The sequence below is a fragment of the Callionymus lyra genome, chromosome 1, assembly GCF_982586985.1.
Source record: "Callionymus lyra chromosome 1, fCalLyr1.hap1.1, whole genome shotgun sequence".
NCBI classification, from domain to species: Eukaryota; Metazoa; Chordata; class Actinopteri; order Syngnathiformes; family Callionymidae; genus Callionymus; species Callionymus lyra.
The window spans coordinates 46,845,012-46,863,078 of NC_141818.1; the positions used below are offsets into that span (position 1 = coordinate 46,845,012).

An 18,067-nucleotide genomic window follows, 5' to 3' on the forward strand; every position below is an offset into this window, starting at 1 on the left:
GGCATCAACTGTAACTGTGGAATCATTGTCATACATAACTCTCAAAATGCCGGTTGTAAGTGAGTGTGTTTGCACCCCCGACGGCAGGGGGGGGGAGTAAGCCGTCATTTAAGATAAGCCGACTTTGGCCACAAAGGTCGTGATCCAGAAGTGGTCACTCAGACTGAGACTCACAGGATGTCGGCAGATTAAGCTCCTTAGTCAATCTATATTTACAGGCGAAGAGATCTGTCTTGTAGGAACTTTCAATCGAGGTGTCTCTGGATCATGTCATCTTGAGTAGATCTAAAAATAAACGATCTCAACTGGGAGTTTAAAAATCAATATTCGGGGGAATATATGTGAAGCTTGCTGGACAAAAATATGCCTAAATTTTCCAATTCCTTCATTTCATAAATTGTAATAACAGTATTTTCTTGACGATGACTAGAGTTTCTTTGCCCTCCGAGTGTGTATACTTGTAACTGCTACACACACCGAGTGCATGAGCTGTTCTGACAACATGACACACAGGCTCCAAGTGTGATCTCCCTCGAGTCAGTACACATTACATCAGCTCTTACGAAGCAAATACTTTTCCAACTCAACCATACAACTTTCTCACGTATATTCACTACATCAAGATAAACCTTTTACTTGAAGTGATCGTTCACCCAAGACTTCACTCGGTTTCTACTCACTGTCATGTCAACCAATGGTTGGGATTCTTTTCAGCGTAATGCTTGTGTTTTTGGAGTGACAGGCAAAAAGTCCATGTGACCGTGGTGTACGGTGCTCACTTTTTTATCAAAAATTACACACTTAAAAACACCCAAATACCTCCGTACTGCTCGGGTGTAACGTACATCTTGTATTGAAGTTTCGACATGAGAAATTGTTCTAAAATAATTCTATATTTTAGTCTTGTTTGTAGTAGAAGCTAAAATGCTACATTCTACACAGACAAGTATTATGCCGTGTCTCAAATCACATACTTCTCTTAGTATACTAGAAGTTAGTATGCATCAGGATAGTGTACGTAATAACTAGTACGAAAAATTCTCGATAGATGTCTCAAATCAAAACACTGTATGTTTCAAATCAAACTCTGCTGCTACACACTAACAGGAAATGACGCGACAGCTTCTTCTTCAACTACTTTTTAACGATGTGTTCAACCAGCTGGAGTAGCACTATCACCACCTGCTGGCAGCAAGTTTGGATCAAGAAGTAGTGAGAAAATAAATATTCGCAAGATATTTACGCCGGTATCAGCATCGAGGACGTGTCCTGGCTGAAAATGCACCTGTAAGTATATGCATATGTATAAATATATATATGCATATGTATATATATATATATATATATATATATAAATATATATATGCATATGTATATATATATATATATATATATATATATATATATATATATATATATATACAGTATATGACGTAACTTTCGTTTACAAAGTCAACGTCACTAAAAGGGCGGTTGTTTAGGGTAGAAAGTGCCCAACGATTCCTTACTCAGTTTATCGGCAGTTTAAGTACCCCAATTTAGTGTGCATTGGGCACTACATTTCGCATATTAAGAATTGAGACACACTTATGCACTAAAACACTAAGTTTAAGTTCGCAAGTATGCGATTTCAGACACAGTTTTTGGAGACCACACGAGATTTACCCGCAGCCTTTCCTGTAACTGTTTGCCTTTTAGCTCGAAGACCGAAATAAAGACTCGTTAAATTAGAACAATTTCTCATGCCATGGCTTCAATACAAGATGGACGTTACTGACAACAATTACGGTGATATTTGGATGTTTTTAAGAGGTTTTTTTTTGGTTGAAGATAATGGGGCTCCGTTTACAACCGGAACAGATAACTCTGGAAATAACACAAACCCTTAGTTTGACATGAGGGCGAGTAGAAAATGAAATTTGACTTTCAAATGTGGTTTGCAATGTAGCCATCACCGTTTTGAAATCTCCATACGAAGATGGGTATTCTGAGAAGAGGACATTTATCCACCCACCAACTCTCCCATCGGCGGCGAAACAACAGCCTCTTCCGTCAAAGTCTGTGCTATCAGGCCTGTTTGTTCAACCCCGTCACTCATTATCAGCCCCCCCTCAGGCTGCAGGAATGGCTGCTGAAGGTCAATATACTGACCCTGCATGCACACTCACTACCAGCACTTCGCACAACAGAGGACGATGTGTTCTGCAGCCAGCATGACAATGCCTCTAACTAGCACAGGGATGGCTCTGCGAGCACAAATCCAATTATGCAACGTAAACCCCAGTTGTCCACGGGGAGCCCACGGAGGAGAAAATAATAGGATCTGAGTCTTTATCTTTATCATGCAAAATGTTAGATACATACGTGTCAGGAGGATTAAAAGAAAGAGCAAAAATCACTAAACTTGACTCGTCCGACGTCATCAGCTGGAGCCCTGTAAGGACAACACATCCCTGTTTTCTCCTCCGAAGATAAAGGCTGAAGAAAAGCAGCATCACAAAGCCTGAGGCAGCAGAGCAGAGTTGAACAAAACACGCCGGCGAGCAACGCTCTAATGAGGCGACGATGAGTAAACGGCTAAGAATGTTTCACCGAGTTGCCAGCGAAGCCAATAATGATTCTTCATTAGACACTTTTGTTTCTTCCATTCATTGAACTCTCTATTGCGTCTTTGCAGGTAACAAAATCATCTTTGGAAAACATTTATAAGGCGACATTTATTTATTGCAAAACTTTCAGTGGGTCGTTCAAAACAGCCTCGACTTGCTTGCTTGCAAATGGCTGTTATTATTATTATTATTATTATTATTATTATTATTAATAATGTGATCATCAATCCAACGGCAATGATTTCCATCGGTTCATTTATATCTCAAAGCTTCCCCAAAAACCAGAGGAAAATGTTTGTATTGATATCATAATTGACCAGTGTTGGGTAAGTACCTTTAAAAGAGCAGTTTGTTTACATTACTAGTTACTTCTTCGAAAGTAAAAACTTAAAGTAACTGAGTTACTTTTCATGGTAACTCAGTTACTTTTCAAAGTAACTAAATATCCTTTCAGCAGTGGCACATTTTCACATTTAGGCCAGTGTAGGTTTGGATTCTGTGATTAATCAATTCAGACAAAAGGGTATGAACAATAAATAAAATGAACAAAATAAATGAAATAACATACATTTTGTGGCTAATACAGGTTGCAGATTTTTGCCTTTCTTTATTCTCTATTTTTAAGGAAATTAAACAAAGTTTATTTTACTAGTGATTACACAAAACGATTAAATAAAATGGAAGAAAACATAAATAAATTGATACAATCAAAAACCTAAATTTTAATTGAAAGAAAATAACAAACAATACAAAACTTGTTAAATTAAATAAAACAAGTGCAGACAACACTAAACTAATCAAACAATGTAAACAAAGATCAACATTTCTGTCTTATCGACCCATTGACTGACGCTCACTGTATCAATATCCCAGTTGCCAAGCATCTTATGTCCGTCTAAATATTTGTCTGGAATACAAAAAAACTCTTATATCTCCAGCGACACATTCATAAAACAAAGCTTATAACAAGAAGAAATTCTGAGCGACATTTCAAACGTGACGACGGTGAAACTAGTGCGTGACTTTTAAGCAGAAAGAATGAGTCGCGCGGTCGATTACATTAACTAAACATAGCGTTGATTCCCAGGTAGCTGCTGTGTTAAGTGTGGAACTTAAAGATAAGACAGACCTGATTAGCTGAGGAGCTATATTTGCTGCCATTAGATAGGAGCCTTTACCCCCCGAGGTGTTTGCATCAGGACGGTCCAACTGAAGGATCTTGATGTACCTTCTATAAAGAGGCAGATGGAAATGTTTTTTTAAACCCTTTTAATTCTTGTTGAAAACAACATGAGGTTTCCATGTGTATGTTAATGGATTCTGCTTTGGGTCAAACAGGTTTTAGAAATGAAAACAAAAATTGAAACACTCGTTTCTATTGTCATAACAAATCAGAATAGAAAGCCCAGTTGAAAGGGAACAGAAAAGTGGTGCTAGATCAGATGAAAGATACAGAGAATCATTGGAGGTCGGGGACGTTTTTGCTAAAGACATTTATCATGATTTATCCATTTAAAACGTCAAGCGGACTGACTGCTGTACACGTCGTCTTTAGCTTGTTGGTTCAATAATATCCCAGTTTCAGGGAATAGTCACACAATGAACAGATGATCAAATGTTGGTTCTACTCGCAAATACTGTTTATGTTGTGCAAGAGGGTTCTAGAACGCTTCCGCCACCATCTTATTTAAAACAACAATTATCAGCACAGTATTATCAACAAACCACCAAATTAACTGTAATCAGAATTATATTTTAATTGGGTGTTTCCCGGTCTCATCACATTCTATTGTAATTTTAAAATAATGAAAATGATCTGGAAACAAACACTTAAAATCGTAGCTCTCTAGGAAGGATGAGGAAAAAGCGAAATCCTAAATTCGGGTTTGCACTGTGCAAGATTTTCAAAACATAACTGGTCATAGGCTGATGAAGTCGATGGAGGACTTTCACTTTCAGACGTTCACTTAATGGCTCTGAACATAAGCTTTAGTTTTCAACGTGATTTGCCGTCATTTGCAGGATAGAAGTCACGATTTAAGACAACAATGTAAGCAGATAAATAATCCTGATATATGGGAACAACCTCTAATATTCATTGAATGCATAACACAATGGACTAAAATATTGAATTCTAAAAAAAAGCATTTTTAATGCTAATAATTGTTTATAATATAGAATTAAATGGAGCGAACCGTGAGCCAAGGCTGAGAATAAGCTCGACCACGTCCGGGTCAAGGTAACATTCCAGCAGACCTCAGAGACTGGACTAATGGAGGGATTGGTGCACGGCTTTTGTTGAGCAGGAAAGAGGATACGGTGAAAAAAAAAAAAAGAAGTTGTAATAGGAGATGAAAGCGTGTAAAAAGAACTAAAGGGTATTTGGGGTAAAGATTATCAAATGTTCAGAGAATGGAGGCTGATATTTTCCTCCGTCAATGTTTTTGAAGCTGCAAAAATAATTCTATTTAAAATTCTATTATATAATAAGTACATTATTAGCGTCAGTAGTAAATCATGGCGTGCCAGAGAACTCATCAATATAAATATAGAAATGTGGCGTTATATTATATATTTAACTTAACATGCCTTTGGATTTGCACAACATAATTAAAGTAAAATAATTTTATAATACATATTTCTCTTATACTGCAATTATATAAACTATTCTGAATATAATCATGATTTATAATTCAAATAACTCAACATATCATAACCTAATAATTATATAATTTTGTTATTCCCTTAAGACCTTCTAGATTCCGACAAATGAAAGATAAAAAGTATATAGAAATCTGATGTTATATTATATATTTAACTTAACAAGCCTTTGGATTTACAAAAGATAATTAAAGTAAAACAATTTTATAATACATATTTCTCTTATACTGCAATAATATCAACTATTCTGAATATAAACATGATTTATAATTCAAATAACTCAACATATCATAACCTAATAATTATATAATTTTGTTATTCCCTTAAGACCTTCTAGAATCCGACAAACGAAAGATAAAAAGTATATAGAAATGTGGTGTTATATTATATATTTAACTTAACATGCCTTTGGATTCACGTAATATAATTAAAGTAAAACAATTTTATAATACATATTTCTCTTATACTGCAATAATATCAACTATTCTGAATATAAACATGATTTATAATTCAAATAACTCAACATATCATAACCTGATAATTATATCATTTTGTTATTCCCTTAAGACCTTCTAGAATCCGACAAATAGAAGATAAAAAGTATCAGCTCTTACCGTCATAAAACCAGAAACTAGATCCTGGGTATGCAATGTCAGGTGAGCGGTGCCGCTCCACCAGACCTTCTCCTGTTAAACCACTCGTTCAAATAACCTTCTTTCTTCTCACTTTTGGTCAAATCCAGCTTTAGTCCTGGTCCTGGTCCTGGTCCTGGTCCTGGTCCTGGTCCTGGGGAGGAAGGAGACAACAGACGCGGGGAGACAGTTAGAGCGTCCAACAGAGCCAGTGAGAGAGAAACAGAGTTCCCTGTTTGGGTGAAGCCGTGATCAGATTCGGCTATTTCCAGACACAGGCATGCTGGTCTATGAAATGGGAAAGTTACCCCTCCTGTGTGGATGGGCGGGTGCTGGGAGTGACAATATCCATTTAACCACTCTTGCACCATCATCTATTATGCATCCGGCTCATGTTTAAATGGGCTGTAGAATCACAGCAAGGCTGAATTACCCTGTTGTGGATGAAAAGGCAACAAGAGATCCGGCGACTGATCCCAGACTTCTGACGGCGTTGCCAGTTAGCGAGGGACGCCTTGTCACATTGGGTTTTCCTTCGCTTTCCGCTGCTGACAATTGGATTGCGTGTCAAGCGAGGACGGACATGAGAAGTATTTTTATTCGCCACGCATCGACCCCGCGTACACAGGTCCATAAAGTCTGTGGCGTGTAATACATACGCTGGGATGTATATTTGGAGATGACCACACACGTACGTTCACATGTCCAACGCAGGAGATGGGGTCAGCCAAAAGCACCAAGACCCTCAGACTCCCTGCTATTCCCGGAAAGATGATGTCAGAAGGGCTATTAGCATCGCTCAAATTTAGACCATGGACACCTTAAACCGAAGTGTGCGGCTACTGTGCACTGAGGTATTTGTACCACTTTCACTTCCTCTTTTCCCAAACACACCGCTACGGCATAATAGCGAAGATGTTGAATCGTCAAAATCAAAGACTACTCCGAAAACCGGAAAAAATGGAAATGATCGATGTAAAGCCAATTTTTGTTGTAAAGAAACAATTCTAAGTATCTATCATATCTGGTATGGATGCTAACAAACTTCTTTACGATGGCCATTGTTGCATGTTTTTTAATTGAGACGCATTTTTCTTTACGGACGTTGATCTCCGTAGAGTTTCTTCACGTGCCATGAAAAGTAGAGAAACCTAAAGTATGCGGTGCCAGTGAATCACTTTTAAGTTGATGTGGCTTTATTTCTAGTTCTCTTAAACAAGATAAACATAGTGTGATTTCAATGTAAAGCTAGGCTACAGCTAGCGAACAGTTTATTTACATGCTTGAACAAGAAGGTACTGTCTCACCTCATCGAGAATTCGGACCAGCTCTTGTAGGAGAACTCACATATCCACTTTTCTTAAAGCTAGTTTATGTGCTGATGAAGTTTCATGAAACAGTGTCATGTTGTTTAGAGGTCAGTAGGTGGCGCCATCAGTTCAAAAATAATATTTAATTAGAACAATTGTTCAAAACGAAGAGGCCGCCATCTAGTGGACTCTGAAGATAATGACTGCTTCATGAAGCTTCATCAGACCATCACTACTTTATAGACCCGAATATCCTCGATTATAATATTTTCTAGTATTTAATACGTAACACTAAACATTTAATCTACATGTATAATGTCACATTTAAAGCATCATCTTTTACAATTTACTATTTAATTTTGATACAAATACAATCATTTTGTTATCGTACTTTGACATTTTGTTCAAGTTCCAAGATCTTTTATTTCCTCATCTACTATTTTTCTTGATTTATTTTTCACTCAAAATGAACTCATTTTGTAATATTTTATCGTGAAAATAACGGCACTGCTTCATGAAGCTTCATCAGACCATCACTAGTATTTATGTAACTTCCTTCTACCTTATACTTTTGTAACGCACTAAAAACTCCATAAAATAAAATAAAATGGAGACGAACCAGCTCAGTATTTGCTCCACTGCAGGCGCCACCGTTACGCAATATAACGGGTCAAACTAACTCTGGATATCCAGATGTACAAAGCTCCATGTGTTACCAAATCACAGAAGGATATCTAGTACTCCAGACATGCCCGGATCAACACCATCTGCGCTCGCTGTCATCGTAGCCGTGATGAAGTAACAACGTTGAAATCCCATCGAGATGACGCTCGAGACACGGGTGTTCCTGGAGGATCACCGCGGCGATCGGTATGTCATCGGTCGTGATGGTGGACCAGCTGTTTCCTGGATCCTGCGCTCGTGTGCGACGGATCATCCACGAGATCGTGGAGGCCTGGCAACTGACAGGTGCTAATGATGCATTCTTGGCTCGCGTACGAAGGCCATCGAGGGAGCAATAAAAACAAAAGCAGCTCAGGAGTTAAGTCTCCCATTAGAGACTTTTCCCAGATTACATTCTTTAAAAGACAACTCAAGATATGAAGATAAGACAAAGCATATATTGTTCCTTAATAGAGCCCTTTCACCAACAGATGAAAATAAAGGTTTTACTAAGTTCCAGCTCCCTTACTCCAAAGTAACATTATTCATAGGGGTGTGAGAAACATACACCGATATATTGATGTTTTTTTCAGCATACTATATCGATATTCAACAGTGCAGTATCGGTTTATGGTTTCAAATCATATATTATATTTATCGTACATCTTTTGGGTTTTTTTTAATATTCAATTAAGTAAGTAAGTAAGTATGTAATTAGTATTTGTAGAGCGCCTTTTCAAGAGTTGATCCTGAAAGAAACTGGAAGCCAGTGAAGAGTTTGAAGGAGAAATGTGAGTTCTTCTACTAGAGCGGCTCAGAATTCTGGCTGCAGAGTTTTGTATGAACTGCAGGCGAGACACATCCTTCATGTTTAGACATGAAAATAAACTGTTACAATAGTCCAGACGAGAAGAAACAAACGCATGGATTATAAGATCCAGATCTTTTTGTGACATAATTTTCCTCAGTTTAGAGATTTGAAGAAAACAGCTTGTGGTCAGTTTTCTTCAGTGTCGAACAAGAGACATGTCTTTATCAAATACAACACCCAGGTTTCTCAGGCTCTAAGACCTAAGTCACCCAATTACTGACTCAACCCTGGAACCTTATCATCAGGAGCAATCACCAGAGTAGTAGTAAGTGCGAGTAAAAAAAAAAAATCCGGCCACTAGATGGCAGCAGTCATTACGTCATCTGCCGCTAAAGGAAGAATGAAATACTGGAAGATCTGGGCGATGACTGAGGACAAGAGGATACAGCCGGCCTCAAAATATATATCGTATTAAATCATATCGTGAGCTGAATATATCGTATCAAATCGTATCATGAGCTCAATCTATCTATCTATCTATCTATCTATCTATCTATCTATCTATCTATCTATCTATCTATCTATCTATCTATCTATCTATCTATCTATCTATCTATCTATCTATCTATCTATCTATCTATCTATCTATCTATCTATCTATCTATCTATCTATCTATCCATCTATCATTACAGCCTTAATTGATAGTGGGTTAAGAGCGCCACCCTTCATAGCCTTTTTAAAGAGTATATATCACTTAGTTATATAATATTATTAAACAAGTTATATCACTTTAAAGGACAAAGAACTTCTGCAGAAAAACCAAAGGTTGCCCAAAAAGAAAGTACTTAACTATGAAGGAACTTGTGAATGATCTGATTAAAGTATCAAAGTAAGCTATTTTAATAGTGACTGGCACACTCTGGCGCTCAAATGCACCAACAATTTGACCTTTGAGCCCCTCTGGACCGCGGTGGCCGTGTCGACATGGTTGCACGGACAGTTTCAACACCTAATTCATTATCAGCCTCGGCCATGCCCGGCTAAGTAAGTGGCACGATATAAAAAGCAGAGTCAGGCGTGTTCACACAAGGACAGTTGGTTAAAAGAAAAACTTTTTTAAAAAACACAAATGTTTTGATTGTAAATAATCAGCTGTGTTTCGGCCTGTGAGGCTCCACGGGTCAGTTCTTCTGTAATATTACCCACACGGTTATTTATAGAGTGAAGGGCTATTATATATTTTGGACCGGATACATAAATGTATGACTGAGTTTTGTTAAGACAATTAAACATAGACAATAAAACCGTCCACACACTGTACTGTTTTGAGTATTGTTTTGATTGTTAAAGCGCTTTGTGACCCTGGTCTCGAAAAGCGCTATATAAATAAATATTACTTACTTACTTACAATTGATTCAGATATTGATTTGAGGAAAACCATTACTTTTATGAAGTAGTATTGGACAAATTCTTGTGTACAAAATGTACCTAGAAAAGCAAGTATGACAGATAGATGTTCAAATTAAAATCACAAATATAGATGAGACATAAAGGAAACCTCAAATGAATGGCTTGTGTTAAACAATTAACCTTACTTAACCAGATTACCCAGTTTTTAACAGCATTATTATAACATTAAGAGACGATAATTCCGCAAGGCTCACTCACCCGGTAATTTAATATCCACGACTTAAAAAACGAAAGCATTGCAGTCTCACTGACAACCCCTTACATTGCTTATAGGCAGGCTGCCCTTTAATCCCATTAGAATCTCATGCGTCGTCGTGGAGAAAGCTCAGAGAGTAAACATGTCCTTGAGGCGGCCTCTTTCATTAGCCACCATGTAAGAACGAGGTAAGCATTTTGAACATCGCTCCAGCCTCCAGAGACACAAGAGGAAGAAGCATAATGAGATAATAAGACGGTGCCCTAAAACCAGGCACCTCATTTGACATGGAATATTTACAGAATGCCTTTGAGATCAAAAGAAGACGACGACTACACCAGCTTCTCATATTTCCTCGTCATGTTTGGCGTCACTATACACAGAATCAAAGAGAGTTCTTAGAGTAAATAAACTTATTTGACTTGTATTGGGTTACTTGAAGAACCATTCAGAATAATACTCTGGTTAGTGCATTATTCAGGTTTTTCCGCTTGTATCTACCTTGAAATTAACTTTTACAGAGCAGTTACAGTGAAGTCAGTGAGACAAATAAATACACATTTGCTGACGAAAACGTGGCATTAACGTCGGGTTCTACAATATAACGGACACAACTGAAACAAGTACGATGATATAAATATGTGTGCAGCGTGAAAAATGAATGCAAAAGCATAATATTTAAAATGTATATAGATATGCATTTGCTTATAATGATGTCGCAGCTCTTCGTGAGCTTATCGCAAACATACAAATCCAATACTAATACAGTACAGGTCGGTGGTCAGGGAAGTGGTTTCAGGAGCGATTGTTTTCCACACAGCAAAGTGCACCCATTGTTTATGTTGACACCAGAAACCTAATGATCTTATGTCGTCTTCGAACGATTCAATCTGAAGGATCATGTGGTGGATAGGGAATAGTATGGAGTCAACAAAGACATGGGATCCAGTTTAATTTGGCCAAAAAACTAAAACTATTGGAAACGACATTTTTTAAATCCTAATTCCTAAAACAGTGAAATAGTTTGAAATGTTTTGTGTAATATATTAATGCTACAGCACAGTAATCACAATTAATTCATCTTTTTTGGTTTGTTTAATATGATGGAATATCCAACAGGGGGTTTCGGTTTAAGCAGTAATAGCCACATCAGATACAAATATTATAATGTATTATTTTGTAATAGTAAGTAACTACTTCTTAGGGGCGGAATAGTATATTGATACAGAGAAATTTCACCATTTTCCCCCAGATATTTAACAGAACTGCATCTACCTTTTTATTCATTTGTTTTTTTCTGATCACATTATACACATACAAACATATATACACACATATATATATATATATATAGTATAGTAGCCATGAAACACTATTAATATTTGTATCAAATGTGGTTAAAACTCCTTAAACCTATTCCCAGATGGATATTCCGTCATATTAAACAAACCAAAAAAGATGAATAAATTGTGATTATTATGTTCAATTTGTCATAAATATATTACACAAAACATATTTCAAACTAAATCAACTGTTTTAGGAATTACACTTAATATGCATTATTGTAATACCGCCTGAGAAACACGAACAACTTCTTCCCAGAAAAACGCTCTGAACATTTGCTTCTGCTTTGGAAATCTATAGAAAACCAAGTACTACACTGTGGCTGAGAGATGTATATTAACTAAAAAAATGAGAGGATCTACACAAAAAGGTAGAGAAATTTGAGAACCTAGTAATTAGTTAGATTTAGTTAGAATTATTATCCACCGATTTAATGCACGTTATTCAAACTAATATATTTTATAGAGTTTATGAAGACCAGAATACGGGGGAAGGTATAGGCAGAAGGGGTTCAGTTTTTTCAAAATTATTTCTATTTTATTTGTTATTTTATTTGTTTTATGTAAGTAAATAAGTAAGTAATGGTAATTTCTGAAGCACCTTTCAAGACCAGGGTGACAAAGATATTTAACAATCAAAAGCAATACACAGTTAAAATATATATACTTTAAAAGATCAAGACAAACACAGGTAGAAAACCAAAGAAGGTTGTTTATTATAAGACTTTCTTATTCCTGCTTTTCCCTTCATTTTCTCCTGTGTTCTTCTCTGTGTTATCTTGATCTTTTAAGTAAATATTTTTGGAGTATTGTTTTGATTGTTTAAGCGCTTTGTGACCCTGGTCTGGAAAAAGCGTCCTATAAATATAAATGACTTACTGTTATCTAATTCCCGATATTAAGAAATAGATAAAAACTGTGTATGCTGAGATTAAGATTCAGTTTTTGATCTACTATGAAGTTAAAATAAATAAAGTTTCTTCAGTATTGTTTTAATTGTTTAAGCGCTTTTTGACCCTGGTCTGGAGAAAGTGTTCTATAAATTAATATTTAATATTAATAAATAAATAAAAACTGTAGTTAGGTAGAATTGTTTTTTTTCCAATTAGCCACAGCAACACAGCAATTTTTCATAAAAAATAAATAAAAATAAAATAAGAACAAGAATAAAGAGAAATAGAGAGAAAGAACAAGATAATACAATCCAAGTCTAAAGATAAAGATAAATAACATGTGTGTATGCTGAGATTAAGATTCCATTTTTAAATGGCTATGAGGTAAAAATAAATAAAAATAAAATAAGAACAAGAACAAAGAGAAATAAAGAGAAAGAACAAGATAATACAATCCAAGTCTAAAGATAAAGATAAATAACATGTGTGTATGCTGAGATTAAGATTTCATTTTTAAATGGCTATGAGGTAAAAATAAATAAAAATAAAATAAGAACAAGAAGAAAGAGAAATAAAGAGAAAGAACAAGATGATACAATCCAAGTCTAAAGATAAAGATAAATAACATGTGTGTATGCTGAGATTAGGATTCAATTTTTAAATGGCTATAAGGTATAAATAAATAAAGTTTCTTCAACAGGAGGGCAGCAGCACTGCCTCAACATCACCACTATAACTTGACACATGGACGCAGTGCTGCAGTCACAGGAGCCTCAGCCATGTTGCTTCTACGAGACCATTGCTGTGTCTCAAATCACATACTTCTCCTAGTATACTAGAAGGTAGTATGCATCAGGATAGTGTACGTACTAACTAGTAACTAATTCTCCACAGATAGTATGTCTCAAATCACATACTTCTCCTAGTATACTAGAAGGTAGTATGCATCAGGATAGTGTACGTACTAACTAGTACGCAAATTCTCCACAGATAGTATGTCTCAAACATACTTCTCCTAGTATACTAGAAGGTAGTATGCATCAGGATAGTGTACGTACTAACTAGTACGCAAATTCTCCACAGATAGTATGTCTCAAATCACATACTTCTCCTAGTATACTAGAAGGTAGTATGCATCAGGATAGTGTACGTACTAACTAGTACGCAAATTCTCCACGGACAGTATTGCTTTGTCTCAAATCGCATACTTCTCTTAGTATACTAGAAGTTAGTATGCATCAGGATAGTGTACGTACTAACTAGTACGTAAATTCTCCACAGATAGTATGTCTCAAATCGCATACTTCTCTTAGTATACTAGAAGTTAGTATGCATCAGGATAGTGTACGTACTAACTAGTACGCAAATTCTCCACGGACAGTATTGCTTTGTCTCAAATCGCATACTTCTCTTAGTATACTAGAAGTTAGTATGCATCAGGATAGTGTACGTACTAACTAGTACGTAAATTCTCCACAGATAGTATGTCTCAAATCGCATACTTCTCTTAGTATACTAGAAGGTAGTATGCATCAGGATAGTGTACGTACTAACTAGTACGTAAATTCTCCACAGATAGTATGTCTCAAATTGCATACTTCTCTTAGTATACTAGAAGGTAGTATGCATCCGTATAGTGTACGTACTAACTAGTAACTAATTCTCCACAGATAGTATGTCTCAAATCGCATACTTCTCTTAGTATACTAGAAGTTAGTATGCATCAGGATAGTGTACGCACTAACTAGTACGCAAATTCTCCACAGATAGTATGTCTCAAATCGAATACTTCTCTTAGTATACTAGAAGTTAGTATGTATCAGGATAGTGTACTTACTAACTAGTACGCAAATTCTCCACAGATAGTATGTCTCAAATCACATACTTCTCCTAGTATACTAGAAGGTAGTATGCATCAGGATAGTGTACTTACTAACTAGTACGCAAATTCTCCACAGATAGTATGTCTCAAATCACATACTTCTCCTAGTATACTAGAAGGTAGTATGCATCAGGATAGTGTACTTACTAACTAGTACGCAAATTCTCCACAGATAGTATGTCTCAAATCGCATACTTCTCTTAGTATACTAGAAGTTAGTATGCATCAGGATAGTGTACGTACTAACTAGTACGCAAATTCTCCACAGATAGTATGTCTCAAATCACATACTTCTCCTAGTATACTAGAAGGTAGTATGCATCAGGATAGTGTACTTACTAACTAGTACGCAAATTCTCCACAGATAGTATGTCTCAAATCGCATACTTCTCTTAGTATACTAGAAGTTAGTATGCATCAGGATAGTGTACTTACTAACTAGTACGCAAATTCTCCACAGATAGTATGTCTCAAATCGCATACTTCTCTTAGTATACTAGAAGTTAGTATGCATCAGGATAGTGTACGTACTATCTGTGGAGAATATGTGTACTAGTTAGTACGTACACTATCCTGATGCATACTAGATTCTAGTATACTAAGAGAAGTATGCCATTTGAAACACAGCATCAGTTTTATGGGCGTTTAAGTGTCAATCTAGTGTGTATGGAGCACTCAATTTCGCATACTAAGAATTGAGACGCACTTACGCACTAAAAATACTAACTTTGAGTACGCAAGTATGCGATTTGAGACACAGCACACGTGATCCTCAATCACCTGAACAGGTGAGACAGGTGAACATGGATCCAAACCCAGAATAAACGAGGACGAGGGACAGGATTTGCAGCCAGTGCTGATCCAACAATAGAGATTAACGTTGAGGAGGATTTAATCTGAACTTCCATGTTTATGAGCGGCTTCAGTCACTTCTCTGGCTTTAAATCCTCGTTTTGTTCTCAACAACCGTCGATATTAAAATAAAAACAATATTATTTATTAAAACACAACATAATTCGTGGACCTACCTTTCTGGTTAATCCTCGCCGCGGAGGAGAAGCTCTAGCGCGGCTGTGATGAAACTCTACACCTGTTCCAGCGGATGTGGTCCACGTCAAATAATGGCGACTCCCTCTCCCCCGAGGGGGGTCACATAGCAATGCAGCAGCTCCTCTGACCCCCTTTTTTTTTCTTTTTTTTTTTCTACGTCTTTTCTCGAGACATTTGACCAGCGACCCTCCGCCCCAACGCTTCAATAGAAACCTCGACCTTCCACTTGACAAAACCGCCGGATCTTCGTGGTCTGAGGTGGTCCCGGTCCAGGGATGTGTCCCAGACTACAGTCCGCCCGCCATGCGCCTTTCACTGGGGTTGCAGCGTCGCCATGGCAACGGTCGGTCCGCGCCAGCAGAGGGCATGACGCAGCTCACAGGCGAACACACATGCGCGGTGCGTCACCAGCGACACACCTGTTTACGTGAAAGTTATTGTTATTATTTATTTTTTTTAAAACGTACAAAATCATTTTTTATTGGCAATAAATATGCTTTTTAACGAAAAGATCATTAATACAACTATTTAGACTTAGATTGTATCATCTTGTTCTTTCTCTTTATTTCTCTTTCTTCTTGTTCTTATTTTATTTAGATTTTTATTTGCTGTGGCTATTGGGAAAAAAACAATCTCCCCAAGGAGACCTCCTGAGGGATCAATAAAGTTCTACCTTACCTTATTAAAATGTTCAATCCACGTTTTATTTCAACACTTGATGTTTTTTCTGTCACGGAAGAAAATGTATCAATTTGATTTAGGAAGTAATTGTTTTGACAGAGACAGAATAACATTCATTTTCAATATATACAGAACACGCCAAAAGTTTGGACACACCCTTTCATTCAATGTGTTTTTTTCTCCTTTTTTTTAAAAATATATCAAGATTAAGATTAGACTAAAGGCATCAAAACTATAACTAATGAACCTAATTCGATAGAACTGAAATGTCTTTTAGTCTAATTTATTCAAAGAATCCACTTAAAAAAAATAAATAGATTATTACTGCTTTGCAGATCTTTCTGTCTATCCGTCTGTCTGTCTGTCTGTATATCCATCTGTCTGTCTGACTGTCTATCCGTCTGCCTGCCCATCTATCTATCTATCTATCTATCTATCTATCTATCTATCTATCTATCTATCTATCTATCTATCTATCTATCTATCTATCTATCTATCTATCTATCTATCTATCTATCTATCTATCTATCTATCCATCCATCCATCCATCCATCCATCCATCCATCCATCCATCCATCCATCCATCCATCCATCCATCCATCCATCCATCCATCCATCCATCCATCCATCCATCCATCCATCTATCTATCCATCTATCCATCTATCCATCTATCCATCCATCCATCCATCCATCCATCCATCCATCCATCCATCCATCCATCCATCCATCATCTATCTATCTATCTATCTATCTATCTATCTATCTATCTATCTATCTATCTATCTATCTATCTATCTATCTATCTATCTATCTATCTATCTATCTATCTATCTATCTATCTATCTATCTATCTATCTATCTATCTATCTATCTATCTATCTATCTATCTATCCATCTATCCATCCATCCATCCATCCATCCATCCATCCATCCATCCATCCATCCATCCATCCATCCATCCATCCATCCATCCATCCATCCATCCATCTATCTATCGATCTACTCCATCTATGATAAACCATCAAATATTACTTTCATTCATGTACACACAATAGACAGGCAGTTTCATTCCAAAACATTTATAGACAAAACAATTTGACAACAAAACAAAACTTCTAAAATGAATTTAACAAACGTCCCTCTCAACACACTCACATAAAACATTAAAATAACATGCAGTGTTAGCAAACATCAACCGGACTGTAAACCAGTAGACTTTAAACAAACAAAGAGAAACCCTCCTTTTCTCATAAATACTTAAATATTTTTCATGGTCTAGTGAACAGTTACATACATAAATACTGAAGCTCTGCTCACACAATGAACCACTTCCTGAAGCTGTGACAAGCAAAGTTCATTCTTAAATTTAAAGGACAGTATCAGTATTTAAGACAATATTAAAAAACGCCGCTTCTCTTTATTAGTCCAACATTTTTTCAAACATTTTTTGGTTTTTATCTGAATTTTTCAATAGGATTTAACTCTTGTGTTTTTCACTCCACTGACACATGAGTGAGCCTTGGTCTGTCAGCGTGGAAGGTGCACAAATTTAGATCGTTATTGATAGTTGACCTTTGGGAGGTGTCAACGAGACCACTTTTGTGTGTGCGTGCTCATGTGACTTCATGGGTTCGGCCTTTTATCATCAGCCCTTGTATGCGGCGTACACAGCCCCCCCGACTCAATCTTACTTTTGTCAAGTACGTGCCTTTTTATAGTCGGTATGCCTGCCACAGACGCTCTTGCTTATCTACTCTGACAGAGTTAGGAGAGACACCGAGACGTTTACAACATGACATTACGTCTGGCATGCAGGAATCTGTGAGCGATGCGTGTATCGTAAAAATAAATCCGCCGGGATAG

The 18,067-nt window shown here is 36.7% G+C and overlaps 1 protein-coding gene across 7 annotated transcripts in view; it reads right to left on the minus strand.

Moving 5' to 3' along the window:
* Nucleotides 1-15,831, minus strand: part of sorbs2a (sorbin and SH3 domain containing 2a) — a 58,734-nt gene extending 42,903 nt beyond the window's left edge. For 5 of the 7 annotated variants that reach the window (XM_087810424.1, XM_087810435.1, XM_087810413.1 and 2 more), the window contains exons 1-2: nt 15,501-15,830; nt 5,885-6,056 (exon numbers count right to left, since the gene is read on the minus strand). The gene's annotated coding sequence lies outside the window, so the exon portion shown is untranslated. Of the gene's footprint in view, nt 1-5,884; nt 6,057-15,500 lie in introns of all 7 variants that reach the window. The other 2 variants (XM_087810444.1, XM_087810404.1) reach the window with 2 other exon arrangements.
* Nucleotides 15,832-18,067: the final 2,236 nt, after the last annotated feature.